This window comes from Artemia franciscana, chromosome 16 (genome assembly GCF_032884065.1).
Source record: "Artemia franciscana chromosome 16, ASM3288406v1, whole genome shotgun sequence".
Lineage (NCBI taxonomy): Eukaryota > Metazoa > Arthropoda > Branchiopoda > Anostraca > Artemiidae > Artemia > Artemia franciscana.
In genome coordinates this window covers 37,418,153-37,435,454 of record NC_088878.1, presented here as the reverse complement: position 1 = coordinate 37,435,454, position 17,302 = coordinate 37,418,153, and the positions used below count along the sequence as shown (strand labels likewise).

The 17,302-nt window shown below is 34.8% G+C and overlaps 1 protein-coding gene across 1 annotated transcript in view; it reads left to right on the top strand.

The window, feature by feature from the left end:
- The window catches only part of LOC136037411 (F-box/LRR-repeat protein 7-like), a 109,043-nt gene that overhangs the window by 26,302 nt on the left and 65,439 nt on the right, over window positions 1-17,302 (top strand). The window lies entirely within an intron of this gene.

Below are 17,302 nucleotides of genomic sequence, written 5' to 3'. Positions count from 1 at the left end.
GGAGTAAGGTATCCTGACCCACTCCTGTTTCAACCTTGAATATCGACAAATGTTGACCGAATATTTCATTATAAGAATCTTATTGTGTTATATTTTTGGTACTTGCCTATTATATAAAAACACTCAAGAAGTGAAATTTGTTAATGCTAATGAAAAAAAAGGGATGAAAACAGAATTGGCAAAATTGTGAAAACTACAACTTTGAAATATGCGCCCAGAACTCAGTGTTACACTTCCAAAAATATTGCTTTTCATAAGAGTACAAAGTCATGGTTTGTGCATTGACGCAGTGTTTTATTTTGGGCAACAACCCCTTACCCTGGAAAAATCTAATTGCATGTTCTTCGGTCCTCAGCAAATCCCAAAACTTAATTTGATCATTTTGGTGAGACACTATATTCTACCACCAGTCAAAGCAAACTAAATGGTCTGCTCAAAAATCGCGTTAATAATGAACTTTTCTTTGTCTTTGAGACGGTCAGCCGACGCCGAAGCTCCTAGTTTAATAATTCACAAATGACCTTTACAATTTTGCTAATAAATAATTCTATATTCATCATATTTTATTGTCACTAAACTTCGCTTCTCGAGAGGTTTTATATAATAGATGAATATATATTTATTAAACTAGAATTAAACTGAATATTACCATATTTTCTTAGACTGCTTGCTTATTGTAATAAATGCATTAGAGCTTAATTATATAAAATCTGATTTGTTGTATAAAAAATAAAAATAGAATTATGTCCTTTTGACAACTTGGATGAACAATAGTACCTTCCGATTTAATTTGATATCTCTCTCAATGTTTCTTGAAGGTTTAAACTTAACATCCTCAGCCGTTCGTGAGATGTTTCGGATGCACCCTGTTAACAACATGGATCCATATAGTGTGTTTTTATTTAGTTCAATACTCTCTGAAAGTTTCAGATGAATGCACTTATTAGTACCTGAGATATTGCAGATACGCGCTTTTGACAATATGATTGGGTGTAAAGTGTCTTTTGCTTTAGTTCAACGCCCTCCCCCCAATATTCCCTGAAAGTTTCAACCTAATGCCCTTAGCCCCTTCCTCGTAAATTGTTGACAAACTTTGTGTACCCTTCTCGTAGACCCTTTTTGACAAATTGGATATTTACAGGGTCTTTTGCTTTAGTTAATCATCCCTCTAAAGATTTCCTGAAAGCTTTCTACTCTATACCCTTAGCCGTTCCCGTTCCTCAGATATTGCATATACGCCCGTTTGACAAAATGAATGCGCGCAGCGTCTTTTGGTGCTGTTAAACGTCCAACCCCATAACTCTCTGATAGTTTCAACTTATTTCCTTAGCTGTTTCAAAATATTGCGGATTCACCCGTTTGACAAATTGGATACGAAAAGAGTCTTTTTATTTAGTATTATACCCCCCTCAACTTTCCTTAAAATTTCAACTTAATACCCCAAGTACTTCCCCAGATTTGACAACTTGGATACACACAGTGCACTTTAATTTTGTTCAACAGGCTCTGAAAAATTCCTGGGACGTATTTAAGGGATCAGGTGATACAACTTCGTCTCGAACACCCGACTAATGGAAGTAGCAGGACATATCCCCAATTCTCATCAGGTCGCTGCACGAAGCTTACAACGGTGGTTCGTTTTGGGTGTCAGTTTTCGTTCTCTATAGACAGCAGTAGTTGGCATATTCTTCAAAAGAGCATTTACCCCATGGAACAAGGTTGCCAACTTGTACTTTTTTTGTGTGAAATGCACTCTGTTTACCTCAGGAGGGGGGGGGGGGGGCAAAAGCGGGGATACGAAAATTTTGTGACATGAACACTTCTTAAGGAAAAGCCACTCCTTTTTTGGCCTTGATTTGCACTCTTTTTAGACGTTGGCAACCCTGGTTTTGGTAGAACATTAGAAATAGACCTCATACTCAACGACTTTATGTTAGGATATTTGTATATAGTAGGCTATAAGCTATTTGTATATAGTAAGGCTATTTACTTTACGTGACATAAATCAAGAACTACCCAGACCTCTGTAGAAGTAGAATCGCGCTTAGTGAAAGGGCGGGAAGCAGGGTTGACCCCCCTCACAAAATGTCAAAAAAGGTCACATTCTCACATTTTCGTGATTCTTTTCTATTTGGTGCCAACTGTAGTAGATAGAGAGAAGAAGAAAAGCCAGAATAAGCCCATCGTTGTGGGGGAGGGGTTAAAGGCCAGATTTTTTTTGCCAGGAATATACCGTGTTTTTTTGCGTATTTCAAGGTTTTACAAATTCAGGCTTTTGGGTCTTCCAGGGACGAAGAGAAATTGAATATTAAGGAAGCTGGTACCTGTATGATATAGTCCCGACCTAATCTTTATCAAATATTTCTGTAACTGTAAGTAAGTAGTGACCCGGCTCAATAGTAACCGAAACTCTAAAAAACGAAATTTTGAAACCAATAGATATATCAAAAGAATCGACTTATTATGCTGATTTTAAATATATAAGTTTCGTTAAGTTTAATCTTACTGACTAAAGGCTACAAGCCTGAGAAAATTTGCTTGATTTTCGAAAAAAAGGTACTAGAAAAGTACTAGAATCTTCATGAAAATCACAACATCAGATTCAGCATTCCAGAAAACTCTACTTTAGTGGTTTCAAGCTGCTATCTGCAAAAGTGTGAAATTTCGTATTTTTTGCCAGAAGAAAGATCACATAGGTGTTTTTTCAGGGGTGATTGTATCAACCCAGTGGTCCTAGAATATCGTGAGAGGGTTCATTCGAATGGAAATTAAAAGTTATAGTGCCCTTTTTAAGTGACTAAAAAGATTGGAGGGCAGCCTAGTCCCCTCCCCTGTCCCTTTTTCTCAAAGTCGTTCGATCAAAATTTTGAGATAGCCATTTTGCTCATCATAGTTGAAAGGCCCAATAACTATGCCTTTGGATTTAAACTGACCCCTCCCCCAAAGCCCCAGGGGAAACTGCTTTAAGTCATAAAATTTGCCCATTTTTTACACGTAGTACTTGTTAATATGAAGTGTGTATACATTTTTGGGTGGGGGGCGAAGGTTTTTCTAGGGGTTTTTCAATGGAGAGGGAAGTTTCCATGGGGTGAACTTGTCAGGGGAAATCATACACTGGAGAATTGGTCAGAATTCCCATACAAAATTCTTTTTAAATGTCTTGCTTTCTCTTTTTCGTCTTAATTTTACACGTGGAGTTGTTAAGGGAAATTGTCCGGGTAAATTTTCACCAGGATTTAATTGTCTAGAGGATGTTTCCGTGGGGGGGATTTCTCCGTGGAAGTGGGGCAAGATTACCTGGCATTACTGAAAAAGGATCAGAAATTAAATTAAAAAAAACAAGTTTTTTCAATTGAAAGTGAGGAGCAACATTAAAAATTAAAACGAACAGAAATTATTATGTGTATGAAGGGCATTGCACCATCCTCAACACCTTGCTCTTTACGCTAAAGTTTGAATTTTTTCCCATTTCTTTAAGAACGACTCATGAAACACAAGGGCCATTTAATTAGAACACAAGGAAGCTTTTTCAAAAGTACTAAAAAACTTTAGCGTAAAGAGCGAGGTTTGGAGGAGGGGGACACCCCTTCATACACTTATAATTTCTGTTCGTTTTAAATTTTAAAGTTACTCCCTACTTTCAGTTGAAAAAACTTGTTTTTTATGTTATCTAAGTAGAACCTGTTTCTCTGTCTCTCAATTCTAATGAAATATACCCAAGTATGATAGAAAATATAATAATTTAGAAACAAATGTGGGCTATATATTTGCGCATTAGGGGGTAAAGTATAGCGGACCTGCGAGCCTACTACAGACCTGCATTAGGAGGCCTAAAGCAGATTCTGCATATTATGAAGTAAAAATTGTTTTCTAACTTCACACTGTCCAAATACTTTACCCCCCCCCCCCCTAATGTGCAAATATATAGCCTAAATTATATACTTTACATCTATTCTGTCACTTTTCTTTGTATTGTCTCACGCTAAGCTGAAAGAAACTGACGAAAAAAACCGGTTCTGCAATGCTTCAATGGATGGACAACTCGATTGGTTCGGACTATATCTTACAAGGACCAGGAAACCTTACGGGAAACTAAGGACCTCAAGAATATCTTCGTTTCCTCCTTTTTCGGAGATGTGCTCACAATGATAAGAAGAAAATGCATCGATCTTATTTAATGCTTCATTGTCCTGAGGTATTTCGGTAATCTTTGCCAAGTTTAACTTGATACAGGTTTGGTAATAAGCAGGTCATGTGTGTATGTCTAATCAGTTTTTTCTCTGACTTCTCTTTTTTTGCTCTGATCTTCGCTTGTTTTTATGCAGTTTCGCAGAGTTATGCAAAATGGTAGTTTACAATGGGAACTTGCTCGATTGTATGCCAATCTGGTATCGATTTTGGAGGTCTTTCTCAAGTTGTTAATTGATTTCCTCGTTAGGCTCTCTGCTAAATATGCAAATACTAAGGAGCTAGATATTTTTGCACGCATTTTTTTGGAGGGAGATCCAAATTTTGGTGTGGTGAATGAAAGGACAAGAAAAAAAGAATAATAGGAGAAACTACTAAGAAATCTTTGAAATTTCAAGGGGGGTAAACGATCAAAGCCTCTCCCCGTTTGCTTACGGACCTGAATAGAATTGTGGAATATATCGAGTATATATCGAGATCGATGCATCAGTTTGAACCTCTGAATTGAAATACGATATTAAATATTACTACTACTACTAATAACTCACTGCAGCACCAAGCCGCCTGAGGCCAATACAGCTACGCACGCTGCTCCTACAACCTAATCTATTCAAGGCATCCCTCTTTACACCCTCCCAGGAAGTTCCCATTTCCTTTAAATCTTTATTTATGACATCCTCCCAACCCAGACGAGGGTTTATTTAATCACAAATAAAAGCATTATGAGATATGATGTATCTGAAACAGATAATAATATGTCTAGTCTTACATATAATTGTGTTGTTTGTATTTTCGTTCTTTTCTTTTTTTTCGTGTCAGCTCTTCTTTGTTTTGGTTTTATTTGTATTTGTCAAAATTTATTTGTTTATTTCCCTTTCCTTTCTTTATACTCCATCAGTGTTGTATTTTAAGTTTATGATGGGCAGTAAATTGATACATATATATAATTGTCCCCTCATCGATTTTTTTGCCCCTCTCCCTTCCTAGATTTTGAAAAACATCTTTTTGGTATATTCATTGAAAAAATCTGAAAAGTCAAAAATTACATCCCCTAGGGTTGAAAGAAACATCCCCCCCCAAAAAAAAAACATGAATTGGTGCCCTTTTTACAGTTAAAAAAAAATTCATAAAACTATGATTTGTTTCTTAAAAAAGGTAAATTACATTTTGTTTTCAGGGAGGTTTGAGAGGTGGCAGTACAACTCTTTTTGGGGTAATCTCTGTTAATATTGTGTCTGTCTTTATTTTTGAACGCACTAAATATTTGTTTTAGATCTATTTCTTCATTTTTAGCATTTGTTGCTCCATATGTTTTGATACCACAGTTACACACGCTCCTCCTACAACCTAATCTATTCAAGGCCTCCCTCTTTAAACCCTCTCAGGAAGTTCCCATTTCCTTTAAATCTTTATTTATGACATCCTCCCAACCCAGACGAGGGTTTATTTAATCACAAATAAAAGCATTATGAGATATGATGTATCTGAAACAGATAATAATATAATCGTACCAGCTGATTTCTGCTTATTTCATGGATTAAATTTGCTGTTTTCTTATTGCGAAAAAATCTTGTTTTCATTCATTTTTTTTTATTTTCAATTGACATGTTTTTTTATATGCTAATGGGAGTAATGTTCGATAATAGTTTGTATATATAGTTGCAGTCAGTAGTAGATAATAGTTATGATATAAAGGTGTATATAATACCATAGTATGTAGTTTTAGTATAGTTATAATATGTTTAGTAGTGTTGGGGGATATCTTAATTAAACGATATATCGGTATTTTTACTTTTGACCATCGATATACCGATTTTGATATTTCTGATCAAATTTTTGCTTAGATTAACGTTTAGAGTTTGGCAAAATTCAATTACAAAATTTGCAAATAAAGGGTATTTTGCACATTTAAATTTAAATTTTAATTGCACATTATTTAAATTTTTAATAAAATAAATAAACTTCCATGACATGAGTGAACATTACGAAAGCCCTGATTTGGAATTACTCGGGCTCAGAAGAACTACAAATAAACTACTGGCTATTTGTTGGCTATTAAAATCAGCAACATATCAATATTTTCCCATGAGAATTGGTTCAGCCTTTCAGTGATTAAATAAAAAAAAATGTTTTTTTTCAACTGAAAGTAAGGAGTAACATTCAAACTGAAAAGAACGAAAAATTTCCCATATGTAAAGGGGATAACCCCTCCTCAATACCTCGCTTTTCATGCCAAAGTTTCTTTTTGTATTTTAAAAATCTCCTGACTCTAGTTAAACGGCTCTTGTGCTTAAAGAGTTGCTCCTAAATAATCAGGACAAAAAGTTAAAATTAGCATAAAGAGCCAGGTATCGAGGAGGGGTATCCAACCTCATACACGGGGTAATTTCTGTTCGTTTTAATGCTGCTCCTGACTTTTAGTTGAAAAAAACTTTTTTATTTGATTTCTGATCGTTTTTCAAATAATACTAGAATGCTATCACCTTTTCTTTCCATGGAGAATCTACACAAGAAAAATTTTCCTTGGAAAATTTCCTCCCCCCTTAAGATTCCCCTTCCCACAGACAATTCCATCCCTGCTGAAAATACCCATAATAAAACTTCTTTCGGCAATTCTGCTTGGAAAATTGTTTTTAACCTACTTTCGTTTGAAAAAGAACTTGTTTTTCTTTTAATGTTTAATGGTTTTTCCAATTATACCAGAAATTCTCCCTCCGTGGAAAATTTTTCTGGAAATTCTCCCCACCCATTGTATCAATGGAAGGTTTCTCCCACGTATAAGTCCCCCATGGCGAATTTTTCCTGCAGAAAATTACAACCCCCCACGAAAATATCGCCCAAACAACCTTAACTCCTTTGAAAATTTTACCTGGGCTATTTATAGATATTTCTTATAGACATTTCGGGGACTTATAGATATTTATACACTATAGATATTTATATACCATAGATAGTATATACTATAGAGATAGTATATACTATATAGAGATAGTATATACTATAGAGAGATTTATATACTATAGATAGATATATAGATAATTATAGACTTAATGATATTTTGGTGAAAATTTTCCCCGAAATATCTTCAAATGTTAAACTGAATTGGCTAGGAGAAAATAGGTCAAATAAAATGAATTTCGTATAAGAATTTAGTTAAATTCCCCCGCGTACGGTTTCCCTTTGAAAGTTCCCCCCAAGAAATTTCCCTGTTCGTGGAAAATTCTCCCCTTGGAAAACGCCCCGCTACAAAATTTCCACCACAAAAAAATTTTCTACCCCCAAAAATGTGTATTTACTTTCCAATAACAAATACTATATGTAAACACTGGACAAATCTCATAACTTACAACCCTTTCCCAAGGAACTTGCATGGCTATGTCATCAATGATTGCTTGACCTTTCAACTATACTGATAAAAATGGCTATCTCAAAATGTTCATCGGATGACTTTGGGAAAAAGTGGTAGGAAGGGGAAATCTAGTTGCCCTCCGGTCGTTTTGGTCACTAAATGGGAAGCTAGAACTGTAATTTCTGTTTTAATAAGCCCTCTCATGATATTATATGACCATTGGTCGATGCGTTCACCCTGGCAAAAACAAAAAGAAAACAAAAACAAAAAACAACAGAACTAATAAACACACATCCTTTCTTCTGGCAAAATTTCATATTTTTGCAGATGCAATCTAGAAACCCTTGCAGTAAGATTTTCTGATATGGCGATATGATGAGGCGATTATTACTAAGATGCTCTGAGTTTCTAGGGGCGTTCCCGCCCTGTCTAAAAATAGTTTCTATATAAGTTTTTATACAAATTTACTGAGGCTCATAGCTTTTGATGGATTCATGAATCTTGATGAATTTTGTATATCTGGAGTCGGCATGAAAAGCCAATTTATTTGGTGTATCTATTGTTGATAGAATTCTGTGTCTTCAATAATGTGACAGTTGAAAATAGGGATGAAACCCTTTAATAGACAGTGAAATAAATATAAAATTTTTAACTGGATATTTCGGACACATATACAGTTAAAGAGTTTTACTGCTGATGATGGACACATTATACGTGTCCTAAATATCCAGTTAAAAATTTTATATTTGTTTCAGTGTCAATTAAAAGTTTTCATCTTTATTTTGAACTGTTATATTTTCGTCATGGAAAGGCAGTGGGGTGTTCGAAGTTATCTATTCCGTGTCTTCGAGTTTCGGTTTTTATTGGGGTGTCTTAGAGTTGCAGATTGTTACCACGAACTACTTGATTAACTAATTGGACTTGGAATCTACTTTCAGAAAAGGACATTGGTGGCGGACAAGGACACTAATCTTAGGACAAGTTCGTATAGGTATTTCCGATACCCATATTACAAGACTTCTAAGACTTGAGTGGGTCAGCTTTTCTTGGAACCAAAAACTCCCTTCTGAAAATCTGGAGAGCCGTGATAGATGCAGCTGCTGACGAAGCTTGCATTGCATTGACTACTGAAACTCCGTCATGTGTTCCCCACAAACTGGCTTGATTCTGTAGTGGCTGAGTCACAGAGACTGTGACGGCACTTGCAACAATTGATACAAGCCCAATCCATGTCTCTTGCTATTTTACTCTCAACTTGGAGATGATTGTCATAGCTATGCATAATTTCTAGAAACGTAAATTGAGACATGTGGCAATCGTGACTTGACCTGGAGTGTGATCTGAGCGTGGCCTATAAGCTTAGAAGATATTGTTTATATAGCCAAGACTTTTGGAGGTTCCCAGCAACATTTTAGAGTTCACCCACACTAAACGTAGTTCAAGAATAGGCCTTTGTCCACTTATGAATACAGCTGTACACGCTGCATATCAGCATATATGAATCAGTAGATAGAATGCATTTTTCTTCTTCTCGGCCATTTGCGAAACAAATTTATATTTTGGATATTTTCTGGTTGACGTTCACCAGTAGATACCAGAAAAGCCGCAATAATACCTTTTTTGATATCGATATTTAGGTTTCGATATTCAATATCGATATTTGGTGCGTTATATTGAAATCGATATACAGTATCGCCCAACACTAATGTTTAGTGTATATTTATTATAGTATATAGCTATATACCGTTATAATAAAATGTATAATACCCTATTCTATCATAATTGTGTATAGTATAAAATATAATAGATGTTGCATTTTGTAGTTAATTTAGTAGCAATAATATCAAACAATTCGTGGTAACGAACTGTAGTAAGGAGCGACCCTGCTCAATAGTAACCAAAACTCTGAAAAATGGAATTTTGATACCAATAGCTACATAAAAAGAATTGCATTTTAATGCTGATTTTAAATATATAAGTTTCATCAAGTTTAGTCTTACCCATCAAAAGTTACGAGCCTGAAAAAATGCTTTATTTTAGAAAATAGGGGGAAACACCAAGTCATAGAATCTTGAACGAAAATCACACAATCAGACTCAGCCTATCAGAGAACCCTTCTGTAGAACTTTCAAGCTCCTATCTAAAAAATATGGAATTTTGTATTTTTTGCCAGAAGGCAGATCACAGATGCGTGTTTATTTGTTTTTGTTTTTTTTTCCCAGGGTTGATCTTATCGACCCAGTGGTCCTAGAATGTTGCGAGAGGGTTCATTCTAACGGAAATGAAAAGTTATAGTGCCCTTTTTAAGTGACCAAAAAATTGGACGGCACCTAGGCCCCCTCCAACGCTAATTATTTTCCCAAAGTCAACGGATCAAAATTCTGAGATAGCCATTTTATTCAGCGTAGTCGTAAAACCTTATAACTATGTCTTTGGGGACCACTTACTCCCCCACAGTCCCCGTGGGAGGGGCTACAAGTTACAAACTTTGACCAGTGCTTACATCTAGTAATGGTTATTGGGAATTGTACAGACGTTTTTAGTTTTTTTTTGGTTGGGGGAGGGGTTGAGAAGAGGGGGATACGTTGGGGAGCTTTCCATCGAAAAATTTGTCATGGGGCAAGAAAATTTCTATGAAGGGAGCGCAGGATTTCCTAGCATTATTAAAAAAAAACAATGAAAAAATAAATATAAAAAAGTTTTTTTCAACTGGAAGCAAGGAGCAGCATTAAAACTTAAAACAAACAGAAATTATTACGCATACGAGTGACTCACCTCCTCCTAATACTTCGCTCTTTACGCTAAAGTATTTTTAGTAATTTCAACTATTTATTCTAAGGCTTTTGTGATTCAGGGGTCATTCTTAATGAATTGGGACAAAATTTAAGCTTTAGTGTAAATAGCGAGGTACTGACGAGGGGGTGAACCCCCTCATAAATGTAATAAAAACATGAGAATACAAAAGTTCGTTACGTAAGCTAATTTATATGTTACGCATATCTTTTACTAATAAAAACATTCGTAAAAAATTAGAAGTTCTAGTTGCCTTTTTAATTAACCAAAAAATCGGAGGGCAACTAGCCTTCCTCCCCCACTCCTTTTTTCTCAAAATCATTCGATCAAAACTATGAGAAAGCCATTTAGCCAAAAAGAATAAACATGCAAATTTCTTTTTAATTATTCCTCTGCGGAGAGCCAAAATCAAAACATGCGTTGATCAGAATCATGCAAAATCAAAACAACGTTTTTGATTAAAAAACGTTCAGAAATTAAATGAAAAAAAACAAGTTTTTTTAACTGAAAGTAAGGAGCGACATTAAAACTTAAAACGAACAGAAATTACTTCGTATATGAAAAGGGCTGCTTCCTCATCAACGTCCCGCTCTTTACACTAAAGTTTTTTCTGTTTTGAAAAGTAGTTGAGAGAAAGAGCCAAACTTTAGCGTAAAGAGCGGGGCGTTGATGAGGAAGCAGCCCCTTTCATATACGAAGTAATTTCTGTTCGTTTTTAGTTTTAATGTCGCTCCTTACTTTCAGTTAAAAGAACTTGTTTTTTTTATTTAATGGGAATAAAAGTCGTGTCGGAAGTAGCTGCTCAATGATATTGGATGTTGAACAGGTCTCACAGCGCTTTCGTCTGACCATATTCTGCTACACTTGGTAATCGTTTTGCAGTTTTCATTTTTATATATAATATATTGTATAATATTTTATATGTTATATTATATATACGTTTATACATACATATATATATATATATATATATATATAATATATATATATATATATATATATATATATATATATATATATATATAACCCTATAGGCAAGTGTGTATTCTCCTGATGAGCCCTTGTGTTTTGTTGTTGCCTCTGAATTATTTGTCTTTACTGTTTTTATTGTTTGGTAAATGACGACTCATACTTATTGACGACATAACTGCCTGTCCATGGATTATTCTTTATGGTTGATTGTGTATGGCTATGCTGTTTGACCTATGTGATTGTATGGATAAGTAGGGTTAAGGCCTCATTCAAGTGCTGGTCTATATTAATCACTAATTTAGGAAAACAGTCTTCCTTTTCTCCTTCTGTCTTCCTTTTTTTTTAATGTGTTTGTGCTGTTGCATTGGTGATTTCTCTTTTCGTTATATATATATATATATATATATATATATATATATATATATATATATATATATATATATATATATATATATATATATATATATATATATATATATATATATATATATATATATATATATATATATATATATTATATATATATATATGTATTATATTTTATATATTATTCTTCTTTTCTTATATATTATTTATATATTATTCTTTTCTTAAGACTACTACGAGGAGGTTCTTTTTGAATTATCCCTACTGGTGAGGTAATTCCATGCGGTGACAGTACGTCGCACAATATCTTTTAGGTTCTCGTGTTGGAACCCTGTAGTGTTTATCTCACAGTGGACTATCCCTGCAGAGCCTGAGGCTAGAGTCTAAACTGGGCATGAACCTGAAAGTGCCGACCGTGCCAACCCTGAATTTTTAAAAAGAGATCAGCGTACCAACCGCGGTCAGAATTTTTAGTGACGGCATAACAGGAACATCAAGGTCAATCCGATCCTGGGCCTGTTTGACCAGACAGACAAGTGCGATAAGACCACACATTCATATCGATTTCTTCTAAAACTTAATGGGCGTTACCAAACCATATCGCAATAGTAGCACAAAATTTGAAATCAACATTTTTTTTTCAATTTCATGTGTGTAATGGTTCACTTTTTGAAATTTTCAAGTTGTTATTTCTGAGTTTGATATAAAAGAGTTGTGCTGCATATTTTTTTTTATTGAATTTAAGAGGTTGTGACCCTTTTTTTAAATTAAGATTTTTTTTAAGATTTTCAAAAAATTTAAAATTAAAATTTTTAATTTAAATTTAAATTTAAATTTTTTAAAGATTTTTTTTTACAGATTTTTTAAAGAATTTTTTTAGTTAATTTTTTAATTAATTTTTTAAATTAAGAGGTTGCGACCCTTTTTTCTTTCAATTATTCGTGCGTTTTTTTTTTTGTTTTTTTTTCTCTCTCTGGGTCTGTGGAGTCCCGCATCGCCTGCTTTGAGGTGATTATTGGTGATAGCTGGCATCCTTTTACTTTTATTCTTTTTCAGTGTTTGATGTGTTTCTTTTTTTGTTCCCCTTTCGTTGTTTTTCGGGCCATGGAGCCACTGAGGAAGAATGTAGGTCTTGTGGTGAATTTAGTGTTTCTGTTGGTGTTGATTTGTTGTAAATAAGTGAGCATTCGTAGAAATCTCTATATACCAAATTTTTTTAACACTATAGCCTGTAGTCCGAGTACCTACATTATTGTTGACAACTGGACTGTATGGACTGAACTATAAAGCTCCTGAACCACAGACTGTACTACGGATTAACTCACTGGTAAAAAATAAACACATAAACTGTATACCTAATTTTTCCTCATTATAATTCATATTGGAATAATATCATCAGATTTGTAGTCATCTACCTCAGAAATACTTAAATATCTACTGTGATGAAAATTAAATACTACTTGTGAAATTTGTGATTAAAATGCTTTGAACGTCTTTGCTTCATTGTTAGCCTCAAATTTAGCAAACGAAAATAGTTAAAATGCCAACTGATGGAAATTGACTGATGGAACTTGATGGAAATTGCCATTGATTGCAACTGATGGAAATCGATCACCGTTTATATATCATGTACTGAATGTGTTTTGATCTGTGCTCCAAATAATAATTTGATCTGTGCTCCAAATGTGAATGTGCTCCAAATTACAATATTAGCCTCAGATTTGCGACCAACAAACGCTTAATACTTAAATACCAAGCTCTGTGGAAATCAGACACCATTTTTGAAATATGTGATATTTGTTTTTGCTTTAGGACCTTAAAATTACAATTGATTTTTCATAATTAATGTAAAATCTTTACGATTATTCCTCAAGTGCTCCTTTAAAAATCATTATTTAAAAGGGGCGCAACAAGTTTATATATGCGGAGCTGAGAGGGTGTTGGGGGGAGGAGGAGACAAGAGCTCATCTTCTGTCGTCAATCGCACAAATGTAGGAAATTCTTGCATCAATCTGACTATTATGGTAACAAAATACTGCAGTGAGTTATAGTTTCAGAAAAAAATCGCATCTCCTAATTCTCAGTCAATTGAAGCTAACATAGATGTCTCTGCTAGTTTTCTTTGATTTTTTCGAAAAAGACATAAAAATCTGTATTTACACTACAACAGTTACTACAAGTTTTTCCGGCGAACAAATTAAACCTTGTTTAATTTGTTCCTTTAAATATTTAAATTATTTAATTAAACCTTTTTTAAACCTTAAATATTAAACCTTAAATATTTAAATTAAACCTTTAATTGCTTCGCAGTTTATGCAACAAAAATTGACTTAGCTCGCTCAAATAAATTGATTTAAGATATTTCGCTCTGTTTCTAGAATTCTGATAAACTTGCACTTTACTGAAAATATGAAACAGATGCAAAACACAAGATGTTCTCTTAGGAGTAGATATTCCTTGACTAGCCTCTACAAATAAAAGACGGTACTTATGTGTAATAGCGACCACAATTGCTCTTGATCTGTAGTGAAACCGGTTTTCTCTGTCTATTCAGAAATAATCAGCTTAGCCTGAGCGAGATAAACGTTTACTATGCAGGTATATTTTAATTAAATATTTAATATATAGGGGTGGTTAGGTTAGGTATCTAACCTAACCTAAGCGGGCTGCTTTCCATAATTCCTTGTTGTAGTTTCCATAATTATTTTACTAAATATTATATTTTCATTATATTTTGGTATATTTCATTAGGGTTAACCTAAATTCACTTCTTTGGTGTGGTTGCAATAACGCGTAAGGACCTAAAAGACTAATCTATAAGGTTTTTAATAGTCTTTTAATGGCTATGATGTTGGTAAATTTTTGTATATAATATAAATGATTTAGAAATCCGAGCAAGCTAAGTTTTCAGGAAATCAACAGTCTCGATTATAAAAAAAAACTACCAAGCTAGTTTCAAAGTACTAGTGCTTCCAGAATCCAATTTTTAACGAGGAAAACTCCCGTATGCGATTTTTCGAAGTAGCCTGTGCCAAACAAAAATAAAACGGGAGTAAAAAATAAGCAAAAATAAGCTAAAACCTGTTGTACCAAACAACTGAAGAAGGTATAGACTTCCTTCTAAAGGTTTTCATTCTTGCGAACGAAAAGCGTTGTCAGATTTAACTAATTAATTTCGCTTATTTATTCTCACGGTTCAGCGTGGCAACACTGACAAATATGTGGTATGGCCGTAAAAACTTCACAAATTTGAAAAACCAAAAGAGAAATCATATGGAATTGTTGTTTTTACGTATGAATATACCTAAGACGGGTCTCGGGGGCAAAAAACATTTTCATTTTGATGTTCTTTGTACTTGAATTACAAAAAAAAAGTTTTTTCATATGAAAGTAAGTAGCAACATCAAAACAAAATGAACAGAAATTATTCAGCATATGAGGGGGTTCACCCCCTGGTCAATGCCTCGTTCTTTACGCTAAAGTTTGAATTCCATGCCAATTCTTTAAGAATGACCCCTGAATAATAAATGACGTTTAATTAGACTAAATAGCTTTTTTGGAAGTACTAAAAAAAACTTTAGCGTAAAGAGCGAGGTATTGACAAGGGGGCCGGTTAGAGCAAGGTATTGACAAGGGGGGGGGGACGGTTAAATCGGAAAAATTACAAAAAATTAGGTATTTTTAACTTACGAACAGGTGATCGGATCTTAATGAAATTTGATGTTTGGAAGGATATCGTGTCTCAGAGCTCTTATTTTTAATCCCGATCGGATCTAGTGACATTGGGGGAGCTGGGGGAGGAAGCCTAAAATCTTGGGAAACGCTTAGAGTGGAGGTATCGGGATGAAACTTGGTGGGAAAAACAATCAAAAGTCCTAGATACGTGATTGACATAACCGGAACGGATCTGCCCGTTCGTTTTAGTTTTAATTATTCCTCTGCGGAGAGCCAAAATCAAAACATGCATTGATTCAACAACGTTCAGAAATTAAATAAAAAAAAACAAGTTTTTTTTAACTGAAAGTAAGGAGCGACATTAAAACTTAAAACGAACACAAATTACTTCGTATTTGAAAAAGGCTGCTTCCTCATCAACGTCCTGCTCTTTACGCTAAAGTTTTTTACTGTTTTAAAAAGTAGTTGAGAGAAAGAGTCAAACTTTAGCGTAAAGAGCGGGGCGTTAATGAGGAAGTAGCCCCTTTCATATACGAGGTAATTTCTGTTCGTCTTAAGTTTTAATGTCGCTCCTTACTTTCCGTTAAAAAAACTTGTTTTTTTAATTTAATTTTTAACTTAAGAACGGGTGACCGTATCTTAATGAAATTTGAAATTTAAAAGGAACTTATGTCTCAGAGCTCTTATTTCAAATCCCGACCAGATCTATTGACATGGGGGGGGGGTTGGAGGGGGAAACCGGAAATCCTGGAAAACGCTTATAAATATCGTAGATATGTGATTGACGTAACCGGACTGGATCCGCTCTCTTTGGGGAGTTACGGGGTTGGGTCCAGTGCTTTGGCGAGTTTGGTGCTTCTGGACGTGCTAGGACGATGAAAATTGGTAGGCGTGTCGGGGAGCTGCACAAATTGACTTGGTAAAGTCGTTTTCCCCGATTCGACCATCTGGGGGGCTTAAGGGAGAGGAAAAATTAGAAAAATTGAGGTATTTTTAACTTATGAGTAAGTGATCGGATCTTAATGAATTTTGATATTTAGAAGGACCTCGCGACTCAGAGCTCTCATTTTAAATCCCGACCGGCATTAAGCCTCTGATTTTCCTTTTAAGGCAATCTATTGGTTCTTAAATTTTGCTAGAGCTTATACCATATGAGCTCTTGCTCTTTCGACCTCGCCATAAGTGCCATATGAGCTCCCCCCCCAAGGAAAATTCATGGAATGATCCTCCCACCTAACCCCCTCTCCCCGACCCTTGTACTTAGAATTTCAGGTTTAGCGCGCTAACCACTCGTTTAGCGAGCTAGGACGGCTTTAGACTCAAGTCTTAGCCGAGTACTAGACAGATATGGACTACACTAGGTTGCGTAGATTACTAGACTGCATAGTCCAGACTATCATCTAGCCTACACAGAGATACAATAAATAAATTTCTGGCCCAATGTGGCAGATGAAAACTTCTACAGGCTTCAGGCAACGTTAATGATTCCAGTGAGTTCTTGCAGTTGGGCTAGGAATTTAACTGCAATACATCGAAAAAAACATGGCGCAGTGCGACGAATAGAGTATCGGCAGAGAAATAGAGTAATACTTTTACGATTTTGACAAAAAAAAATTTGTATGTTTTCTATATAAGTTATGTCTTTTTCGTCTAATCAAACGTGACCCACTTTCAAGAGTCTCGAATTTCACGTTTTAGTCCTGATGTCCTGGTGAAAATATAGTCCTAAGAAAATAGTCCCGGTGGTGCTATGAAAACCAACTTAGAAAAACAGAAATTCAACTGAAATTCGAAGATTAAAAAAAGCCATTTTATTTATACTAATGCCTGTAGACTTCATAAACTTAACGAGGCTTAACTTAGGCAATATAAATAGATCGTCCTTCTCGACCAATCATCGAGGATCAAGCAAAACAGATCGTCCCCGAATGGGATCGTTCCCTAAGAAAGGATTTAAGG